The 14197-nt window shown below is 32.0% G+C and overlaps 1 protein-coding gene across 15 annotated transcripts in view; it reads right to left on the bottom strand.

The window, feature by feature from the left end:
• The window catches only part of LOC139521884 (uncharacterized), an 80748-nt gene that overhangs the window by 43708 nt on the left and 22843 nt on the right, over positions 1 to 14197 (bottom strand). For 5 of the 15 annotated variants that reach the window (XM_071315560.1, XM_071315568.1, XM_071315567.1 and 2 more), the window contains exon 1: positions 2953 to 3138. The exons of 6 other annotated variants lie outside the window; for them this stretch is intronic. The gene's annotated coding sequence lies outside the window, so the exon portion shown is untranslated. Of the gene's footprint in view, positions 1 to 2815; positions 3193 to 14197 lie in introns of those variants that run through there. 4 more of the 15 variants (XM_071315561.1, XM_071315571.1, XM_071315569.1 and 1 more) reach the window with 3 other exon arrangements.

Below are 14197 nucleotides of genomic sequence, written 5' to 3'. Positions count from 1 at the left end.
TGGGGTTAAACATGTCTCCTGGCGCCTCTCCCAAAAAAAAAACCACACATATATCGGGTCGATCCGGCCCAAGTCGATCCGTCCCACGTCGATCCGGCCCCACGTCGATCCGGCCCATATGTAAAGTCGATCCGGCCCCAATAAAAAAAAATTATTTCTAAGGAATAAAAATAAATATATATTAATTGTAATTCATAAATGTTTATTATTTTTATTATAATGTTAAAGGTGTACGGTAAAAAAAAAAGTAAAAAAGGCCTTTGAAAAATATTTTCTTTAGATGAGTATAAAACAACTAGGTTGATTATGTCTTTATTACAAGTTTTTAAGATTATTGGGTATAATTATATTAAAACGTATATAAAAGAATTCAGACATCAACATTAATCAGCAGTAATTAGCATTTTCTTTCAATTGACTGTGATCCTAACAAGTCTTTCATCTTGTGTAACATATAATAACAAATAGTTACATACATGAGCGGTACAAGCCGATCCCCAAGCTGATAAATATAAACTTTTTTTTTTCTTTTTAGGTTCTTAAAATTTCTAAAATTGAGAAATGCTGTTTGATTTGCCGAATCCTTTCTATAAACATGATAAAAGAGTGCTGATATTATATTTTAGAGAGTGAAAACGTGCATTCAATGTCATTGTTTTGTTGTTTTCTTGCAATAAAGAATAATGGATACTCATATGACTTTCTTTTTTTATCGACACACTATTCAAAATATTGTCAAAATAAGAAAAATATATTGACTATATCCGATGTTATAAAAAAAAAGTGTTATAGAATAGAATATTTTATATGGTATAGAAGCCTATGATGTAACCTGGAAAAAAAAATACAAATAATTATTATAATATACACCAACCAGAAGATCAAACTATAAAGACCTTGTTGAAAAACGGATTACGTAACTTTAATTAATCAGCATTGGATTGAATTAAGTGATTTATCATTACGAGTGGCATTACCTTAGTTCACAATCATCAGACAACTGTTGAATAAACAAACCAATTATAGACTAATGATTTGATTAAATAAGTCATAATATGCGTTAAATTTTATAGGTCCATTGGACTGTAAATATTTATTTAGCTATTCTGTGTGTGAACTGAATAAAATAAAAATCGCCATGAAATTCAAAGTAAAAGTTATCATGGAAAATAACTGCATAATTTAAAAATGAATAAAACTGCGATACAAACAGACACAAAAACACTAATTTTCGTATGGATTTAAAATAGTTCGTTAACTAGTACTACAATACTTCACTGACCTGTTGTCACCCATCATCGATCGGACACTTTTTTCAAATTCCATTTATACTGTTAAAGTTTGTGACAAATTCCTCCAAAATCTAGTTAATTCATATTTTATTATGGGGCCGGATCGACTTGGGGACGGATCGACGTGGGCCGGATCGACTTGGGCCGGATCGACTTAGGGCCGGATTGACTTGGGGCCGGATCGGTTTGGGGCCGGAACGACCGGATACCCATATATCCCGTCACTAACCTGTGGCAGTGGTGTGAATCAGTACAACTCTATAAAAATCATATGAAAAGGACTGAGCTAACATCCAATGGATTTAGTGTAAAGACGTCATTAACAATTAAAGAAACAAGAATGTTTCCATAGTACACGGATGTCCCACTCGCACTATCATTTTCTATGTTCAGTGGACCGTGAAATTGGGGTCACAATTATAATTTGGATTTATAATTAGAAAGATCATATCATAGGGAACATGTGTACTAAGTTTCAAGTTGATTGGACTTCAACTTCTTCAAAAACTACCTTGACCAAAAACTTTAACCTGAAACGAACGGACGGACGGACGAACGGAGGCACAGACCAGAAAACATAATGCCCCTCTACTATCGTAGGTGAAGCATAAAAAACTATGCCAACATTTAAGAATGTAAAAATTGTAGAACGGTAAATGTTAAAACATTTGATTGCATTACATCGAAGTTTAGTTTGGTTTTAATTTACTAATAACAAAATGGTCCTTGATGGATTTTTAAATACGGTTTTGGAACTGCTCTTCCGCAGATTTAAATCGATAACTTGTCGGCCATTTTTTGTCGCCACCAACAACAAGTTTGACGTATTAACCTGAAAATTTTTAACCACTCACATATCGATTTCAGGAAAAAAACTACCATTTGAATTTTGTGTCCTGGTGTGAAGGTCAAGGAAAAGAAGTCCTTTTTACGCACAACGATCAAAATATTAAAACATTCTTAAGAATTATTCATTTTTACTCGTACGGAGAATTGCAAGACCAAAATTTATCCGAAGCATAAAGCATCAAAGTTTGCAGGTTCTTTTTAGATTTAAAAATTAAACAAGTCGAGACTGAGAAATCAAATTTTATAGACTGATATGACCACCATTGAAAAAAAATCATATTAGTCACTCTGGTACGTGGCTACGTCTGAGGTGACAGTAATTAATACTTTTATAGACGACTTACAAACAATTTGAAGCTCAACTGATTAAGAGGCATAATGTTAAAACAGATGCGGCTGACAAACACAAATATTTTTGAAGAATTCTTTTGAGATTTAGTGCATGGAGACAAAAAATTCCAATGTTTAGAAAATTAAAATTAAACACATTATACCGAGACCGTATCATAGTAGTAAATAGTCGCCTTAGTTTTCAGTCAATACGTTATTATAAGAATTAAATAATAACAACATAAAAAAGAAATAGATACATTTTCATAGATCAAAATTAATAGCAACTGTATTTAAAATAAATAACAAAAAAAATAAGTAAGTTGATAAATTATTGTTCTAACCTCTACGTAATATCTCCAAATTGAATAGTTTATGTAACCCACATTATATATACATGTATATACGTTGAAAGCCGATTTTCCGAAAATATACAAGTTTCTCTTATTAACTTTAGCAGTCTAAAAGGTCTTGCACTTACTTTTTTGGATTTTCAGCCATTAAACGTATGAATCCTATTTTAAAACGAGTCTCTGGAATAACGATCTTACAAATGCCATGACTAGCCGAAAAAAATCCGCAAAACAAATAGTCCTGTCTTTTATGCCTACGGTCTAAACACCACGTTCACTTAGTTTATATTGATCAAAATTAATAGCAACTGTATTTAAAATAAATAACAAAAAAGATTAGTAAGTTGATAAATTATTGTTCTTACCTCTACGTAATATCTCCAAATTGAATTTTGAAAGCCGATTTTCCAAAAATATACAAGTTGCCCTTATTAACTTTATAGAAATCTACGCAGCTACATTAAGGCCGTTTTTCACTACTTGGGACAAGGGCAGATAACTCTTCACTATCTCATTAAATATTCATGCGTCGTTCTTGCCGCGCCGCCATGATCGACCTGAAAAATGTCCAGTTCACTAATACTTGATGAAACGACGTTGCTACAACTAATTCGTTAGGGTGTAGAAAGGTTCAAATCAGGGTAATTAGCAAAAAAATGTACATTATAATGAATAATTATTGCGATTTACACGATTTTCTAACGAGTACTTAGTCCCGCCCTCAATAATTTGTAAGCCAATCAGAAACTACCGGATTCTTTTGGAAGCTTGCATCCGGTTATTTCTCGAGCACCTGTCTGGCTACATAAAACTAGAAAATATGGACAAATATACGCAAATTTTGTCATTTAAGCCAATAATTTGGTAAGAATTATCATCAGGTTATCTCAAAAACATCATTTGACTGGTATTTATTTTGTTATTTGTCGAATTATGTCATCCGCATGGCAGCATATGCCTCGGACATGGCCGGATTATAAAAAAAACTCGTGTAGGCATTCATTTCGGTTAAAACAGAAGTTATATTTTCTCATTCGTCTCATTTTATCATCATTTAATTAATTTGATGTATGATGTTCAGTATGCACGGTAAATTTCCTTTACAAAGTGATAATAGTACAAAAAGGGGGATGGGTGGGCTACAAGTTCATATAATTACTGCATATACATTGTCCCCACAGCTACACACAGGGAAAATGGTATCTGTAAGCAGCTATGTAGACAGGCTTGTGGCTCAGTCTGTCTTTGATCTTGTTTGCACCTAATATTTTTCACATATGGCCCAACATTTTTTTGCTACTGCAGTGCTACCAATAAAACTGATAACTAGACATCACTTAAGCTCCTTTATATGTTCAATGACATCACAAGACAAAATATCTGACGCAAGGAATACGGTTGAGAAGTTATAGTTGTATGAGGTCAATAGTTCCAGTTATGCATCATCATTTAATATATTTGTAAAAAGCTTGTTGCATTGTTAAACTGCATTTGTATACTAGTACATGCAAGCTTTCACCAAGGAAGGTTTTATGCAAGGAAAACATGCAAGACACTGACATATTCTGTATGTACCTGGTAACAAGTTATTTAATTCAGTGGTTGTTTGCTACTGTACAATATATTTTTTTGTTTGTTTACTATATTGATACTTTGAATCAGGAACATATGATGGGACTTGACACTACCTGATTGTAATCGCTTTTATTGTCGTGACGAGTTAATAAGGATGCTATACAGAAACACACGTGTTAAAAATGTACTCCCCATTATCCTAATAATTTCTTATGATATCAATGAAGCGTCATTCAAACTACTTTTACATGTATAGTGATGTCAGTATGTGAAACTCTGTCTCTTCAAATTCATTAAAATTGCATTCAACTTATCACAAAATATATACATGTAAATGCAAACAAGGTAATAAAAAAATGGCAGCGATTGCCGCGATGATTAAAAAATTCCAAAACCTTTATAAAACACTTCACTTGAAAAAAATCTATTTTATTTTGATCAGCTAATCAACAACAACATAAGTAGAGGTAAAACATTATAACTGGTCAGTCTTCTAGTGAACCATGCATCATAAAAGGGAAATATTGTACGTCCACCGGTTTTATTGGTGAATACACTTCGCTTCCTTAAGCAAAGCGCCCCCTAGCGACTCAACACGAGGAAGTTTGGCAGTATTTGTTTCAAAGTAGCTTATTTCAGTTTAAACTTCATAACTTAACCTCGTATTGAATCATGAGCAGAACTCGCACAATACTACACAAATTTTATAAAAACTCCCCAATTTTTACCCTTTAAATGAAATTAATTTCTTAAAAACTATTGATATAAACATTAAAGGATATATTTTCTTGAGTAATTGCAAATAAGTTAATTTAGATTGCTTAAATTACCCCCGGTAGAGATTATTATCTATATGTTATTGCAAGTTCTTTCCTTTTAGATTGCATTTGAAACATAAATGAACTGAAAAGTGTACTTGAATGAAGAAAGTTAAATTCAGATTTTTGTTTTATTCTACACTTTAACATACATTTTTGCCCCCTCCCGCAATTGGTATGATGATTAACCTTTAAGTTAAGAATATGTAAAGGATAGAAAAAAATGGTCATTAATGGCATCAATATGTAATATTGAAAAAGAGTTATGCTCCTGGCTTTTAATTAAAAAACTAAATAAAACCTAAACATTCCTAAAGCCAGTTAAGGAATGAAAAGAAAACATAAATTCATGCAGGTAACATAAACAGACATTCATGTAATAACATCATTCCTCTTCAGTTAATCATAATAATAATTTTAATCATTTTAAAGTACTGAAAGTTTATTTCTTTATTTTCTCATGCTGTTTGCTAAATATTCTTGTAATGAAATTTTGCCTGTCATTTACTTGTTATAAATCCTAAGCTATAATCTTGTAAATTGTAATAGAAAAATTCTAAAAAAGTAGAATAAACTCTTATTTATTAATATACATGTATTCTTTTTTTTTAGTCACCAATTTAGAATGATCTGCTTTTTCCATAGGATTGTTTGGATATTTATGATAAATAGAAATTTTCCATAGGTTTGTTTGGATATTTATGGTAAATGTCATTTTAATGACATGATAAATGTGATGTCTTTGTATAATCTGTGAAACAAATTAATAAAATAAAATAAAAAAGAAGTTGAACTCCATGCAAAGAAATATATTACTCAACAGAATAATACATACATTTGTACATGCACATTTTTTGTAAATATACATGCAAATGAAAGTTTTGTTTTAGTTGCATATATTACATGTAATTGGTCTATCTTCCATATACAATATTTGTTATGAATTTCTAAGGCCACACCAATTTAATTCCTTGTTCGACGGACCCGCCCGCACCTACTTTTTTCAAAACAGAATTTTTTTATTTTTATTATATTCCCGCATCCGGAAATGTAATCATGTACATTTCCCGCACAGTTTTTTTGTAAGTACATTGTATTATAAAAAGATCTCAACATTTCTTTTCAAAATCATAGTATAACCTTTATATAACGATTTTAAACCTATAAGCACCCCACAACACTGATAATATCTGTGAGAATATTTGTTTTAGTATGAAACCAATTTATTCCAAGCGGGAGTGCTCCGATATAAATATATAGCAGCAGAAATACCTATACAGAACAAAACATTGGTTTCTTTCCCCCAGACTTATATTCCCTATCAAAAAATGTTTGTTGTTAAAAATAAAGTACAAAGAACTTCTGAAGGATTTGCCTGCAACTGCAATTATGATGTATGCTGACGGTCATACCCGCTGCAGGTTTGTGCACCTGTCTTGATTGATTCAGGGACCTGTCGTTCAGCAGTTATCGTTTGTTGATGTGGTTCATAATTCATTGGTAATTTCCCGTTTGGAAATATAAATTAGATCGTAGGTTTTCCTGTTCAATTGAATACAATACTAAGTTGTGGTACCTTATAGCTTGCTGTTTGGTCTAGATCAAAGCTCTGTGTTAAAGGCCGTACTTTGACCTATGTTTGTTATTATCAGGTTATTCCTCAGCATGTTCAGACAAGGGCCTTAAAGGGGTCATTTTACCATGTTTACTGATGTAGAAAAGAAAATAGAAATACTAAGGATTGGTATAGTGCTACTATACAAAACCTTTGAAAACTTAATTTTTTTTACTCAAAAAGAGGAGAAATACCTTATATTTTAAACAACTTTTCTAAAAGAGGGGTCCACTTATTTTGAATAATATTAAACTATTAAAGTAAATGTGTTAACATGATTAAAGTCCAGAAATATAACAAACATGACAAAATTCTTGGACATGTTTAAACCATTTCATACCATATAGATATTATAGTTCTTTGGGAAAATATTAGCCCTTTTGTACTTAAAGTGTTTTTACAAAAAAATCCGTAGAACAAGAAATTAAATTGGCTTTTTATTGGTGTGGCCTAATATGTATATTTTTAAAAGTTTTAAAATGCATCGATCTACATTATTTGAACTTTTCTGGAGTTTGTTTTATATTGGTTAAAGTAAGGAAATTGAAATTTAATTTAATATAATATATTAAAAATAATATTTATTTTTTTGAAATAATTCTTGAGTCAGAAAATACTTATACATGTATCAATGTGCTTGGTATAGAGGTAAATATAAAATATTACTTGCCATTAGATCTACCTATATGTATGATTGCTTGTTACCATAACTACATCATTTTTTTGTACATGTACATAGTAGTGCATATACATTTACAATGTACTTACCAATCAGAAAGAGTGAGTCAGTTTGAGTGACTACAGATACATGTATATATCCTTTATTTAACTGTTTAAAGAGAACCTTTATTTCAAAGTCAAATGTAAAAATTGTTAATTAAAATTTATAGTTTCCATTGTGCCAAGGCGACCAAGAAAATGATAACACCATGGCTACTAAGGAAACGCCCATCCTAAAGATTCCATGTGAACCAAATTATTTAAATTTAAAGTTTCCTTGGTGTCAAGGCGACCAAAAATGCGATAACACCTTAACGCCCAAGGAAACACCCATCCGAAAGCTCCCATGTGCACCAAATTATTGAAATTTAAGTTTCCTTGGTGTCAAGGCGACTAAAAATACGATAACACCTTAACGCCCAAGGAAACACCCATCCGAAAGCTCCCATATTCAAAACACATTATTAAAAATGTTTAAAACCCCATTTTTGCATCAGCATTTCAGCCTTTGTTTTCTTTTCTTGTAAAGTTGGATCCTGCAGTTCCTCCAGCTGTTTTTTGGTGTTGTTATGGAAGCTTTTTATTGCCATTTGTAGTTTTGCCAGTGCAGTCTCATAGCTTTGGAGATAGTTTCTATTGGCAGGATAAAGACTGTTCAGGCGTTTAAGTTTCTTGCAGTTGTTTACGTCATCAGTCTTTCCAAGTATCTCCTCTGCTATTTCAGTATCCAATCTTTCCTTTTTGTTGTCTAAATATAGAACGAAATGTTGTTTTGTTAGATACAAAATAGTGGTCCCTGTGTGAAATGATATTTATGATTGAAATACAAACTATTTCTAAAAGTTAAATAGATGCAAAGAGGTGGAGTGTGAGTGCAAATGAGACAACTATCCATCCAAGTCTCAATTTAAAAGTATACAGTAAATCATTTAATTTCAAAGTACGGCCTTTAATACAGACCCTTGGCTCACACTAAACAGCAAGCTATAAAAGTCTAAATTTCTATAGAAAATTCTTTTAATTTGGAAAACCAATGTCTAATTTATTTAAAAAATAAGAGACAATAAAAAATGCATTATTACATTGTATTATATATATCCTTACTTTTGAAAATATTGCAAATTTATACATGAATGCTTATTAATTGTAAAGTAACTTCTACTCTCAGGTAATGATCAAGTATTTGTGATAGCAGTTGAAATAAAGGTGACCATATACCAATGTTCAAAAAGGAAAGGTAGAGTAAAATATTTGGATCATTCTGACATGTAAGTAAGAATGAAGAATTGTTTTTTTTATTTTTCTCACTGTATTTTGCATGTTTTATCCAGTTTATTGTTTATAGATGCAAACCGCTTACCAGTTACAAGTCGATATATATTTTCATTTCACACAGTGTGTACTGATTTTATATTGTATGATCAGTGCCGTGTGTGTATTGGTAATTATACGAACTATTTCAACTAAGATTGTTACAGATTTGTTAAATATTCATTTATTGTTTATTTTATTTATTCTAGAAATTATACATTATGTTGTTTCTGTTAACCTTGATTATTTTTCTACTAGCATGAAAAGTAAATTTTCTGAAAAGTAAATTTTCAGATAAAGTAATGCCAACAGTGTTACTGTCTTTGTTTTTATATTTTTTTAATGAGTTGGCCTTAAATCTATTTAACATGTTAAACGTGTATATAGATCTCATTTCATGTTCGCTGTTAATTTGAAATGCCAATGTAAATCATTCACAGCATTACTTTAAGATACATGTAGCTCAGAGACTACCATTTTCATTGTAATACATGTACATATTAAAGAATATATTACACTAATTTGAAATTCCTAAATCTGTTAATCAATAACTTCAATTTATGACTGGCATAAATTTTTCCAAGTCACCATTTACTAACAGTAAACTTTACCTGCACTACATTTATTTTTGTATGAAAGCTTCCTTTTGCATGATGGATCCCTTTTCTTTGGTTTAACAGGACCTGAAAGAAAGATTAAAAGACACATGTAGTAGTTGGGTTTCCATGATGTCAGCTGAAGTTTTGCCATGACAAACAGTAAATTGAACTGCAGTGCCATGTAATATTATTAGAAGAATGACAAGGTAAATATGCATAAATGTATTCATAAGATACTCAAAAATCCACTTGTAAAAAATTGAAAACAACACTTTTAATAATTTATTGCGTAAGATATAAGGTGATGTGGTATGATTGCCATTCAAATAAACTATTCTAAAAGAACCAAATGATCCTAATCATAATGTCACTGTACAAACTGTTAAACTGATATTATGCAAAAAGTATTAAAATATACATGCAGAAATACATTTTTACAGAGGATGTGAAAAATGCAAGTTGTCACAAAGAAAAATAATTCTGTCCTGGATTTTATAATACATACATGAAATGAGAATATTGAGTAATTTTCTGTGTGCTGAAATATCAAAAATGATGAGAACTTACATGTACTTGTTTGTTGCCTTTCACCAGTTACATTATTCGATGGAACATTTGAATTCACCCTTACTTTTGGCGGCTCTGCATCACTTTTCTTGTTCAAATTTATTCTTTCTGTAATGTTTTAAATAAAGATTAAAACACATTTGTACACCTGCTATTAGATTTAATCGAATTCAAAAAATATAGAACTACCTGAAAAAAAATGGCGTAAAAACACATGCACATGTTTACAAAACAGATTTAATTTCCATGAAAACTTTCTTATGATAAACTTACCGCAAACAATTGCCTTGTATCTAAGTTTGACTGATTCGTTAGTTTCTTTATCTGAAAAAAATTTAATTGGATCAAAATAAATTATTTACAAGTTTTATTTAAATTATATCTATTCATATCTTCTGACTTTTATTCAGTTTGTGAGTTAATTGTGGAGGTTTAAACACCAATAATTCTAATATGATTTGCATATTAGGGAATACGTTGATATGATTGATTGATGACTTCCGGTATTTGATCTTGACGTTGGTTATTTTTCGATAGATGACGTTCACTGAACTTCTTTTCGTAACCAATGTAAACAAGATGGCGGCAAATTTAAGAATTATAAAGGAATTTTTTTGTGTATAAACTGGACCAAATCACTGACAAACATATCATAAAAGTCCTTTTATTTGTTTGTGAGTGAATTGGCCGAGTTTATACACCAATAAATTCCTTTAAAAAGGCGTTTAATCCTATAATAAGCCCTAAAAATGTATTTAATCCTTACCTGTTACTGTATTTTCTTGTAGATTATCCTGGTTACAGTCTACAGCAGTTTCAGGAATTTCCATTGACCCAATCCCTATATTTGAAAAGATGACAATTGATTGGTATAGTCAAAGGTATGGTGCAAGTCTGTTGATAACTTTAATGTAATAATGATATTAAAACATACACTTATATTTTACACTTTCAAATTTATTCAGTGAAATTATTTCCTGTGTTTACCAATGCAGAGAGAAATGATTTATAGATCTGTGTATTACCTTCATCATCAATAAATGATTGCTGTAGATGTTCTTCAACTTTGCTTCTATCAACAATTTCAACTGAAAATTGAAATGTTTCATAATTTAAGGATACAAACATAATGGTAAAACCACAATAGCAGTTTCAATCCTTCATTTTTGTTTAATGAAAAAATCAAGGAATTTAAATATTCAAAGAAAAAGTGATTTTGTATTGGGAGAATGCAGGCTAATGCCAAACCACACATTGGATATTCATGAAAATTTAAGTTTTCATTATAAAGGAAAATTAGTATAAACCACAAAAAAAAAATTGTACCACATACCATTTTCATTTGCACTGCATGTTGATGGAACTGTTTTACTTGGTGCAGAGGGAATTGGTTCATCTAAAATATACAAGCAAACAAATGGAAAAAAATGAAATTTGCATGATATTCATGATATTGATATAAATAACATTTGATCATAATGCTTAGTTGAAAATATTGAGGTTTTACCTGGTAAAGTTTGATCCTGAACATCAGACTGCTGTACAAACAAAAGTTTTCCATTTTCAAAGGTTCTAATCTTTTTTAGAGGCAATGAAAGGTTGTTATCTTTAAATTTCTGAACACAAGACAGCCAAATATTCCTTACATAAATTTGTTCTTCTTGTAGGGATGAGCTACGGAAATGATGCAGAGGGGGCCCTGCTGCATGGAAATGTGGGTCTGTTGGACCATCAGCAAAGATGATGTCCCCATCAACAATTTTCCACCAGGGGCCTTCACCAAGAGCAAGGAAGTCAGCGATTCGTTCTAGGTGTGTCTGGACTAAAGATGAACGACTTCGAAGAAAGGAAGATGACAAGATTGTTGGTCCACGTACAGGAAGAAGACTTGATTGCTTACTTATTATAGAATCTGTTTGCTGCAGGGAATTTTGTTTTTGTCCATATTTCTGCTGGGCTTGAAATCTTACCATTGCATTGTCAATTATCTGTCCACAGTGGCGATTGGTAGTATTTTTTGAAATGTCGCGTAGGTCTTTAAAACTTCTTTCCTCGTTTTCAGTCACAACTGATCTCAAACAAATTAATCTGTAAGTTTCTGGAGCATGTGTTAGTAGAGTGTGAAAATGGCTCCCATAAAATCTTCCTGAGTTCAATTTGACGGGGTTCCCAATGATATCGGTACATAAAACGGCAAAAAGAAATGTTTGGTTGTATAATCGGAGAATCTGTTTTGGTGATCTGAACTTTTCGCGGCTGTAACAAATGGAGATAATTTCTACTAGGCAGTTGATCAACTCGACAATGTTTTTGCTGATTTGTCCGGCTTGAAATTTTAGTTGAATGAATTTTGCTAATTTAATTACTGCTAACCTTGACTTGGAACCAGATAATGTATTATTTTCGCCCATTGCCGAATTTCTAAATTTTTCAAACTCACTTTGGATGTCCTTGATGTGGTAGGGAAGTTCCGTCAAAAGGTTTTGTACGATATTGGTGATGTCATGTAGAGGTTCAAAATTCATAATTTCATACTTTCCTAAGTTGATGTCTTCTGCAGGTCTGTTAGGGTTTACTGTCATCAGAGCTGGAAGTCGTGCTATACCATTTAGAATGTCATTTAGTTCAGTCTGTAGCTCTGATTTATTTAAACCGAGGGTACCTTTTCCGCGGCTGGCTAGTTCTTGTTCTAATTCAGCTTTCTTCAGGTTGGAAAATGGATTTGTCTTGATGTCTTTGTCTTGCATGTACGTCCTTCCTTTTAAAACCAATTGTCTTCTTTCCTCTAGTGTTTTTACATTTTGAGTGTAAGCACACTGTATGACTCTGTGATTTTCTACATTTATCCCGCACAAGCATCTAAAGTTGCCACCTCGTTGATGTCCACATTCATACTGTCGGGCTGGTCCGTCTCCGCTGAAAATTCTTACGACGTCAAATGTTGGAATTGTAGAAATTAAATAGGGATCTTTAAGTTCTAATATATCTTCAAGTCGGGTACTATTATACATTATCTGGTCTTTGTCAGAGCTTCCTGATTGCGCTAGAATATGAAGATTTTGTTTTTCGACTAAACTTTGTATGGAAACTGGTTTTTTCTCTGGAAACTTGGTTTGGTATTCGTCATCTGTCAAAAAATTTGCAGGGTCATAAATCCAGGCTACTGTAAAAAGAGCGTAGGAGTGGCTCAGTATTTCAGAATGGTCATGCCAAAGTTTTAAATGTCTTGTCCTCTCCATCTGTTTCAGTCGTTCAATTGAAAGGTCAAGTGTTCTGGGACATGGCTCTCCTAATCTCTCAAATCTTGCTGTTACTTCATCCATGGTTAATTCATTGTATTGATTGTCGGTAAATATTCTTAATATTCCTAGGTCTTGAAATCCTTTAATCTCTTTCTCTCTGATGTCTTCTAATTTTAATTTCCTACCATAAACCTGTTGTTTTTTTTCTGTCAAGGTGCCGTCTGGGGAAATAAGGTCTTTCTTAAAGGTTTTAGGGGCAACTGGCATTCCTATGTTTATTTCTCCAGTTCTAATTCTTGTTTGAACATCTGAATGTATTTTTTGAGCTGTACGAGGTGTTGGTACAGAGACCCGGCTTTTCCCAATTCTTTTAATACTTCTTCTTACTCTTCTTTTAAAATCTCTTCCACTTATTCTGGTATGCTTATTAAATTGAAAAACGGGTACTCCTTTAGACCTAGCAAATTCCATTAACACCTGTCCGCCATTTAATGGAACTCTGTCATTTATCTTCAGATCATACTTCTTGGCTAATCGGGACCAGATGACAATAGACCCAGGTTCTTTTGACTTAACTTCTAGGAGAAAAGCATCACGATCAAAGGAGTACTTCTGAAAATCTGAGTGATGTTTCTTCGGTTTTAGGCGATGTTTCTGCTCTTGTTGTACTCTTCTTTCTACGTTTGTGGAAGCTTCGACTTTTGGAATGAAAAATGTGGCTTTGCGCTCGCGTTCATATTCAGAGTAGGATTTTCCAGATGCTAGAAAATTATCGGTATCATTTGCACAAATTTGCTGTAAAATTTCTTTTCGGCTTGCTGAATGTTGCTTTTCCTTGGTGATCTTTTCTCTGTCGGGTGGGGAAAGGTTTAGAGTTTTGCCAACAGCTTCAGTAAAATTTATTTTTAATTTATTTTCCAGGATGG

The sequence above is a fragment of the Mytilus edulis genome, chromosome 4, assembly GCF_963676685.1.
Source record: "Mytilus edulis chromosome 4, xbMytEdul2.2, whole genome shotgun sequence".
Lineage (NCBI taxonomy): Eukaryota > Metazoa > Mollusca > Bivalvia > Mytilida > Mytilidae > Mytilus > Mytilus edulis.
This window is presented reverse-complemented; position numbering and strand designations above follow the sequence as displayed.